We start from the raw sequence: 10,449 nt of genomic DNA on the forward strand, positions 1-10,449 counted from the left end.
AGAAACCAGATTTTGAAAAAGAATACATATGATTATTTTTCTATAAACTTTTAATAAATGCAACCCAACTGTGTTGGTTAATACTGAGTGTCAACTTGACTGGATTGAGGGATACAAAGTATTGATCCTGGGTGTGTCTGTGAGGGTGTTGCCAAAAGAGATTAACATTTGAGTCAGTGGACTGGGAAAGGCAGATCCACCCTTAATCAGGTGGGTAAAATCTAATCAGCTGCCAATTAATATAAAACAGGCAGAAAAACACGAAAAGAGAGAGAGACGGGCATAGCCTCCCAGCCCACATTTTTCTCCCATGCTGGATGCTTCCTGCTCTCAAACACTGGACTCCAAGTTCTTCAGGTTTGGCACTCGGACTGGCTTCCTTGCTCCTCAGCTTGCAGACAGCCTATTGTGGGACCCTGTGATCGTGTAAGTTAATACTCCTTAATAAACTCCCATATCCTATTAGTTCTATCCCTCTAGAGAAGCCTGACATAGTGACAGAATGCATATCAATGGATGATGAAGAGGAACAAGGAAGGAAGAGGAAGGGATTACAATGAGGCACGAGGAAACTTTTGGGGTGATAGATATTTATTGTCTTGATGTGGTGATAGTGTTATGGGTGTCTACATATGTCAAAACAACAAATTTTACACTTTGAGCATGTGCAGTTTATTGCATGTGAGTTGTATCTCAGTAAAGCTGCTAAAAATTTTGTAGTCACAATAAATAACAAATGTGAAATCATTAAGCATTAAACTGTACATTATTGAGTTAAAACATTTGGGTAAGTAGGATAAATGTGAATGTCATTTAAAGTCTTCCTCCTTATGAGAAATCATAACATTAACAATCCCCTTTTATTGGAGTTGGAATGGAGACGGGGGCCGTGGAACAGAAATGATATCTAAGTGACTGTCTCCTCAGAGGAAAGGCTGAGAGAAATTAAATCACTTGCCAAAGGTCATCAGCTAATTGGAAAGAAACAAGATTTGAAGCCAGGCTTACCGAGGCTGGACACCACTCATTTGCCCTCCAGATCCCCTTTCCATCCTCCCTATGCTGCCTATGCCTTGGGAGGCTGACCTATATAGACGGCATCATTGATCTAGGTTTCCCATTAGGTTTGGCTGCTGACGAGCACCAGCAGGATATGAGGAGGAAGGAGAGTGAGGTCAGTGCATTCATTCTCATCAATTCTTCTTGGACTCATTTCCAGGGTCATGTCAGGTGAGCTTCTTCACAGTTATCTCCCTTCATTTCCAATACCTGGTCCTCCTCACCTTTCCAGATTAGAGGAACTCGCCTTTGTTAATAGCCTTGGGATGCTGCACTACCTCTCATGGTTTCCTTCCAACCTGCAGACACCTTTGTAAACAGTCCCTTCACATTACCTACATTGAGTCTGCCATCTGTTTTCTGTCAGGACGCTGATCTGTACAATCATAAAAGAAACCCATCTCTTTCTCACTGTAGTTTGATGAGGAGGCATCATTTTTGCCAAGTGCAAGATCAGTTTTGGTGGCAGAATGTCTATATAGAAAGGTACCAAAAGCTGGTTAGAGAGAAAGGGGTTTAGGGGAGTTATTTTGAAGCTGCATTTGCAGAGGAAGCAGAGTGTTTTTCCTTGGATTGAATGCTTATTGATGGATGTTTGTGGGGGCTTAGTGCCACTACTGGCTAAGAGCCTCTAAAGGCAAACTGGTCCACCAATTTACTCCACTTGATCCCATATCTGAATCTCCATAGCTACAGGCAAGACCAGTAAGAAAAATAACACTTACTTCTTGCCACTGGTTTGCCATTGAAACTACAACCAACTCCTCACCTTTTGATACTTATATAACCTGAAGCCAATGTACCCCCAGGAAACTATGATATACTTACATATGATTCACATCATATACTTGCATAATGATTGGTGATGAACAGCTGTAAACTCTCCTTTTTCTCTTGAGATAGGCAGTAAATCAATGAAACTCTTTTTTCCTGTGCCATTCAGTTCTTCTGGAGGTCATCAGTGAAGTCAATTTCCCCCTGTAATTCCACATTCCTTCCACTCACAGAATGTGCCCAATGGCGCAGAAAATGCTCAAGGGTTTTTTGGCATTCAGGTGAGTGTAGTTTCATCAGTGTGTTGTGAAAAAGGCCCTGACACAACTCAAAAAGGCCAGGGGATTTCTAAATCTAGCACTTAGAACTTCACCAAGAGGTATTTGCCCGTGCCAAAAATATACATTGGCAACATGCTTTCTTTCTCCCTCCCTACCACACCACACGTTTCCGTGAGTAGAGATGTTTTATTCCTTTCCCCAACTACTCACAGGCTAGCACACTCCATGGCAGAAATGCAGAAAGAGGGCAGGCCCTGAGTTTTTATGACACAGGCCTCCCTAGTATATTCTTCCCCCGACCATCCACCTTAGGGAACTCATTCAAAGGGAACATGCATTTGGAAATGTAGGCTCATGCTTGTCTGTAAGATTTTTACCACAAGGGAAAGTGTGGTCGCCAACAATGAACTGGCACCCATATATTTTAAGCTCTGCCCTTTCCAGCAGTTCAGCATGTGTCTCACCACAAAGCCAAGCCACATTTAGGTAGATTGAGCTTAAGGAGAAGAGAGAAGATCAAATACCTTTTGTTCCCAATAGGCTAACTACTCTAAACAGCAACACCCTGCATTGGCATGCTGAGGCACAGTCACAAGCCACAACTGTGGTTCTTAAACTGATGCCAGGAACTGAAAGGAAACACACACGCGCGCGCGCGCACACACTCACAAAGCTCTACTGTGGAGCTGCAGCAGCAGGAGGGGGTGGCTGCAGATGAGATATTTGATTCATGCTGTCTTTTATTCACAGTCTAATATATCACTTCAGCTTCTAAGATTTGCCTCATAGGGACTACATTTTACATGTCCCTGTGTGAGTGTGTGTGTGTGTCCCACTCAAATCTACTGGCCTCTGCAACTGTAATGATCTAGTCTGCAATCTTTTTCTAAGGTCTCTCTTCTGGTTTTTGTAGAAATGACTTCATTGTTTCATTAGCTGGAAAATCTGGATCTGATCTTTGAAAGGAGGATTTGGAACATAGTGACTGTACCTTTAACGAAAAGATTAACAATGCTTAGGAGCTGAACTGCCCTGGATTTGTTTAGAATAGGCCTTGCATTTTGCTTTTTTGAGGAGGAACTTACATACCAAGTCTTGTCCTGGATTTATATGCCATTCCGATCTCCTCGCCTATGTTCTAAATAAAGGTAGTGTGTGACTATATGTTTGAAATAAGAAATAACTCCAGTGTGCTATGCTTTGTTTATAAAAATGAATGCTAGACATTTTCCTGGATCTTTGTGAGATATGACATCCTATACTGATGCCCTTTCTGTAATCACAACGCTAACCACTTCCAGCCCCTGGTATTGTGTTGCAGCGTTTTGATGATGTTTAGCTTTAAACTTATTAAAGAACCATGTCCTGCTTGATTATCCTTTTTCCTGCATTACTGGCAGGGCACATGCCATCCTAGCCTAAGCAGGATTACACACACTTCCACTGATTTTGCTGGCTGAGCGTCGGGGATGTAGATTGGCCAGGCATCCTCCGTCGGTCCTTTTCCTAATTTGGTACTACTGTCAGCCTGTCCCTGGCAACTCTATGACACCCCACTCACTCCTCGGGTTGCTCACCAGGGGAGGGGACATGTGCGACCCAGTCCTGTTGCTGAGGAAATGAAGCACATTCATTTACGCCGCTCACAGCCGAAAAAGGCCAAGACAAACAGTGACACAGCACACTGAACGCTGCTGAAACATTGAGACATTCTCCCAGTCTGGGACTCCTGCCCTGGGAGTCCTAAATTTATAAGGGTGGTTTTCTCCCTCCCTTTTTCCTTCATTCTCCTTCCACTCCCAAATTTGCCAGTTATCAATACCAGCACTCCAGAAGAAAGATATTTTTAATCATGAGATTTAAAGATTGCACAGGGCTTGAGAGTCACCTAGAACGGCTTCCACACTGCTCCGAGGAGTTCCCACCCCTGCCCCCACCCCATCCTTCCTCGCAGTCAGAGAAGGAGAGAAGGTGAGCTCCAGGTCCCCCAACCCCTTCAATGAGGGCAGCTCTGCCTTGATCTTTTAATATATTAATATTAAGGCTCCTTAAAAGAGTTCCTTTGTCAGACAATTCTGTAATTTAAAAGTAAAAAATAAAAAAGTTGGTCAGGCACAGTGGCTCATGTCTGTAATCCCAGCACTTCGGGAGGCTGAGGTGGGCAGATCACGAGGTCAGGAGATCAAGACCATCCTGGCTAACATGGTGAAACCCCTTCCCTACTAAAAATACAAAAAATTAGCTGGGTGTGGTGGTGGGAGCCTGTAGTCCCAGCCACTCGGGAGGCTAAGGCAGGGGAATGGTGTGAACCCACGAGGCAGAGCTTGCAGTGAGCCGACATTGCGCCACTGCACTCCAGCCTGGGTGACAGAGTGAGACTCCATCTCAAAAAAGAAAAGAGAAAAAAAGTTTGGGGAACCACTCAGGTTGGAGAAGGGAGTGATCCCAAGATCCCAGTCAGCTGGACCAGGACCTGTAAGTATCCACCTCCTCAGCCTCATGGTTTTCCCACCACAATCCCTTCTCTGGAGAAACTGGATCAATCAAATGCTACATTGATCAGTAGCTATACCACAGAAACCACAACCACCCTCCCACCCCATGCTTTATAACAACTCTGGCCATGCCTAGGAAAAGTGCCTAGTGGAGCCCTTGTCCTCGTCCTTGTGGGAAGCAACAGGCTATGGCGGCCAGTTCCTACCTCCAGATATTTGGCCCTAGATTACGAGACAAGAAGTATTTAAAGCTAAACATGCTTGGAATTGGGCAGCATTAGTAGCCAAGGGTCTATGAATGTGCTCATAGATGCCCTGATTAAACCCCCGCAAACACACACACATCCTAACACCTGCTGAGAGAGGGTACCTCTTCTGGCCCCATCCTTCTCTAAGACAGAGTCTGAAGAAGAGAGTTTCACTGCCACTCCACCTAGGAGAGCCAGCCTGGCTGGAATTTGCTTCCTCCTCTCCCACTGTCCCTTTGTATCCCTGCCCTTCCTTCCTCCCAGGCTAGGAATTCCTGGTCTCCTACATTGGCACAGCTTCCAGCTACCCTTTCTGCCACGTACAGGAAGAAAGAGCTTTCTCCGCTCGCTCATAAATATTCACTGAATGCCATGTTGTCTTCTCACGTTCCTTCCCAAGTGAAAACCATACCTCTGAAAATGATTAAGGTCATCATTTGCCTCAGAAGCAGCCTGGGCTTCCCCTACTCAGGGTCTAGTAGGCCTCTGTTCAGCAGAAAGCGCTAGCCTGTCTAGGAATTAGAAAGACTTGGCTTCCTAACTGGGATACAGCCCAGAAGAGTCCATCAGGCTCCCTTCCATGCCTCTAGAGGATTAATTTCAGAGGGGAGCCTGGAAACACAGAACAATTCCATCAAGACTTACCCATTACCCTCTTCCCAAGGGGACCATGGAAAATAATGTCCTAAAGGAGAGCACAGAACTTTTTTCCCTACTCTATTCTCAAGCTTGAAATCCCAGAGAAGCAAAAGAAAATATAGCAGAAGGTCAGTCTGAAAAGTGAATCGCAAATTCCAAACTCAAATCCTCATCATCTGAAGTCTCAGGGACAGCTTTTGCATCCCAAATTAGGGGCTAAGGGGAGGGTGTGGCCTTCAGACTGGCCCTAAGAAGAGGTCTTACTGCAGGCTTCTTGCAGGCAAAGTTACAGGGCATTCTGAGGCAATCATCTTTTGTTTTGTGGAGGAAATGTACTCTTTGCCTAACTTACCTGGAAGAGGAGGATATGAGTCCATTCTCATAGTGCTATGAAGAAATACCTGAAATGGGGTAATTTATAAAGAAAAGAGGTTTAATTGACTCACAGTTCGCATGGCTGGGGAGGCCTCAGGAAACTTACAATCATGGCAGAAGGTACCTCTTCATAGGGCAGCAGGAGAAAGAATGAGTGCCAGCAGGGGAAATGCCAGACGCTTACTAAACCATCAGATCTCGTGAGACTCACTCGCTATCACGAGAACATGGGGGAAACGCCCCCAGATTCGATTACCTCCACCTGGTTCTGCCCTTGACACACACAGGGATTATGGGGACTACAATTCCAGATGAGATTTTGGGTGGGAACACAGCCAGACCATATCAAGGAGTTAAAGTGAGGCTTTTCCCCTGGGGTCATGTGTGGCACCTGGTTTCTTATGGAAGTCATTGCCCTCTGCATTTGAATGGGGCAGGAGATAAAGGTGGGCTCCAATGACCTCTGTCCTTCCGTCTCCCACTTTGGAATCTTGTCTCCTATCTTTTGTCATAAATAACCTTCTTACCTTAATGCCCTGTGTCAGAGCTGCCCACCTGGCATTAGAGGTTTATTGCTCCCCTTACTTTCCATTTGGGGATCTTAAGGTGATTCCTCAGATGAAAAATTATTTTCTCTGTGCTTTTGTTTAAAAAAAGATGGAGTTTGAGGCTCTGCTAATGGCCCCACAAAGTGGCTGGGTGATGATTGGTTTCCTGGCATCTCCGTGCAGGAAGATTCCTAAACGTGTCCTTCATTCTTCGACAGTCAGGCGGCAGGGTTGGGAAGAATATGGTGTTCAGCTGCTCTCCTCCTGCCATGCACAGCCTCCAGGTAGCCATTCCTTTATTACCTGTCCTGCCACTGAGTCATCAAAGTGTCACACTTTTAAAAAGAAAAGTGTATCTCCCAAAGACATTCAATTGATGGCGGAGCTTTTGTCTGGTCATTCTTTTCAGGGGCTTGATGCTTTATGTAGTTTCCATTCAAAAGGCTCTTTAGCCTGTCATGCTGTCATAGTGGGCCTGGGGAAAGACATGTGTTTGCATTTGTATGTCAGCTCCTGACACTTGTATTTATTTGTACATATGTATTTTGTTTGTTCAAATAAATGTTTCATCAGACGTGGAGTACAGTAGGGAGACTTGGAGAAGGAGCTGGTACAGTTTAAAAGCAAGTGAACTATTTCTCAATAAGACTTGGAATTCCAACTTCTGGTTAATTGTAAATATGATTTGGAGGAAGAAGTAGCACATCAGGGAGCTAAGGTCTGTATTTATCTTTTAATGTTATTGTTATATTATACAGTTTACTGCATAAATAATTGAAATGATAGTAATAACAATTTAGGGACCATTCAACTGTTGTGTGCGCTATATTTCATTGATATTCACTTTTCTGAACTGTGCATAGATCCACAACAATTCTCTGTTTAATGAACATTGAGTGGGAAATTAAAAATAAAAGTTTTTTCAAATGGATAAATTTTCCTTAATGCATGCTGTTTAAAAACACCCTTTATCATTTGTTCATTAAAAAAATCATTCAATGGTCCTAAAAATAAACTTCTTTCATACTGTTTTTATAGTATTTGTTTTAAAACTGCAAATTTAATATGATATCACTAGGAAGAATAAAGAAACCTGAAAAATTCAATGACACTAATTAATCTGAATGGATATAGATTGTTGTGTTTGTCTAAAGGTTTGGCTGTATATTTAAAGTATAATTTAAAAATATAAAACCTAAGAATATTAAGGTAATAATTTTTTCAGGTACAAGAGAGAATACTGGTAAGTGCAGGATTAATATTTTCATGCTCTATGAGGAAAACTTTTTATTTATGCATATCTTAGTATTCTTGGTTTAATAATCATTACACTAAAATGAGTTCCTTAAGGATGTGCATACTAACTCATTCATCTTTGTGTCTCTAGTCTGCAACAAGTAGATGCTCAAGAAACATTTATTAAATTACTTCAGTGAATACCAGTTTGACTTTAAATATTCATTTCTCTCTACCTCCCTTGTAGAAAAACTGGAAGAGGAGAGAAGGGGCTAGAAATAGTTAAAACTTATCAAAACCTATATCAGGCACACAACATCTGTGATATCACTAAACATTTCCCAAAATGTATGAAATTGCTACCTCTATTCCAATTTTGTGCAAGGTGAAACTGATATTCAGAAAAGGGAAAAGCTTTTTGTTTGTTTGTTTGTTTGAGGCAGAGTTCTCACTCTGTCGCCCAGGCTGGAGTGCAGTGGCACCATCTCAACTCACTGCAAGCTCCACCTCCTGGGTTCAAGCGATTCTCATGCCTCAGCCTCCTGAGTAGCTGAGACTACAGGTGCACACCACCATGCCTGGCTAATTTTTGTATTTTTAGTAGAGACGGGGTTTCACCATCTTGGCCAGGCTGGTTTGGAACTCCTGACCTCAAGCGATCCACCTGCCTCAGCCTCCCAAGGTGCTGGGATTACAGGTGTAGTCACTATGCCCAGCCGAAAAGGGAAAACATTATAAAGGAACATACATATAATACTTGATAAAGCTGAAAATTGAACCCAGTTATATCTAATTCCAAAGTATGTGGGGTTTTTTCCCCACTCATTCACTCATAAACACAACAAGTATTTTTGCACACGGACTATGTACCAGGCACTGTTCTAGACACTGGAAATAATAGCAAACAAAACAAATAGTTTCTGACCTTTTAGAGCTGACATTCTACTGGGGGTAGACAGTAAATAAATTCACAGTGTAACATTTAATCCCTATCTATTTAAAAACTAAAGTCATTTGATCATCACTGAAATGGAATTAGTCTGTTTTCTAAAATTCAGAAATCAGGAGTTGTAAAAGTAGTATGGGTAAAGTGGAGTCAATCAAGGGACCAATAGTAGTAGCTGATTTCAGAGGGGTAGAGTCAGATGGTGTAGGGCCTTCAAGCCATTATGCACTTTGTTTGGCTTTCAGGTAAGATGGGAAGCAGAGCAGTGATATGCTCTAGCTCACATTTTAAAGATTTTTAAGAATGAGGTAAGATAACAAGAAAAAAGACCAGCTGGAGGCCCTTCCCTTGTAATAACCCAGGCAAGAGATGGTGCTGGCAGTGATTAGGGTGGCAGCAGGGAAGGTACTGAGAAATGGCTGGATTTTAGACAGGATTTGCTGATGGACAGGTTAGATGAGGGATGCTTTTAGAGTTTGTGCAGTTGTGTCTCCCTGGATCAGAATCACGTCATTTTTGCAGTTTCCTCGTCTGTAAATGAGAATGATTTTGAGAATCCATCTTGAGAAGAGCCCTCAGCACCATGCCTAGTACGTAGCAAGCATTCAATAACCATGATTTATTACTACCAATTAGCTAAGTAGAACACAGGGAACAACTGCAGCTCTACAAGCTTACAACGTTTGAGACTAACGCAGGGACCTGGGAGCTGAGACAGATAGCCAGACCAGCGATGCCAAACCATGCACCTCTATTAGGCTATGCGTAGGTGCAGGAGTGAGGATAGAAAGAGAAAGAGAAAGACAAAGGAAAGTGCATGAAAGACAAGATTTCTAAGAAAGACAAAGGGTCCTCCAAAGTTTAAATAGTATCTTTTCTTGATCTTGACCTCTACATAGACTTGTTTACACATCTAGAAATAGTTGAGGAAATTCTAAAACGTATCTAATTCACTCTGGAAGAGAAACTTTTTTTTTTCTTAGCATTTTATTTATTTAGTTTATTTGTTAGAGACCAGGTCTCCCTATATTGTGCAGGCTAGTCTTGCACTCCCGGCCTAAAGCAATCCTTCCACTTTGGCCTCTCAAAGTGCTAGGATTTTACAGGCCTGAGCAACTATGCTCAGCTGGGAAACATTTTCATGGAAATTTCTCACTTAAAAAAAAATTTAGATTTTAATTGCAACCGTGAATTTCACTGGGAAGTTTAGATGCCTAATTTATGAGATGCTGGAAATGAAAGATTAGAGAACAAAACATAGTGGTGTGAATCCCCTTATAAATTAATTTTTATTTATTTATTTTTTTGAGAAGGAGTCTTGCTCTGTTACCCAGGCTGGAGCACGATCTCGGCTCACTGCAACCTCCACCTCCCAGGTTCGAGTGGCTTTTCTACCTCAGCCTCCTGAGTAGCTGGGACTACAGGCATGCACCACCATGGCAGGCTAATTTCTGTATTTTTAGTAGAGACAGGGTTTCACTGTGTTGGCCAGGCTGGTCTCAAACTCCTGAGCTCATGTGATCTGCCTCCCTCAGCCTCCAAAAGTGCTAGATTATAGGCGTGAGATTATAGGCACCAGGCCCCTCTTATAAATTTAACTGTGGTTTAGGACACTTGAGTGTGGATGATTGGCCCTGGTCTCACAGTGAGGGAGAGTTTTTATTAAAGCTACAGGATTGCTTTTGGTGAAATATTTGCTTTCTTGTTCACCCTGTGTAATTTGTTACTGAACAATAAGATAATCTCAACAATGATTGAAAATACCTATTGATAGAGTTAGTTCTTTTCTTTTGATTCTGTTAATTTATTAATTAATTTTATTAGCTAGAATTTTTTTTTTTTTTTTTT

The sequence above is a fragment of the Colobus angolensis genome, unplaced genomic scaffold, assembly GCF_000951035.1.
Source record: "Colobus angolensis palliatus isolate OR3802 unplaced genomic scaffold, Cang.pa_1.0 Scaffold86, whole genome shotgun sequence".
In the NCBI taxonomy this organism is placed as follows: Eukaryota; Metazoa; Chordata; class Mammalia; order Primates; family Cercopithecidae; genus Colobus; species Colobus angolensis.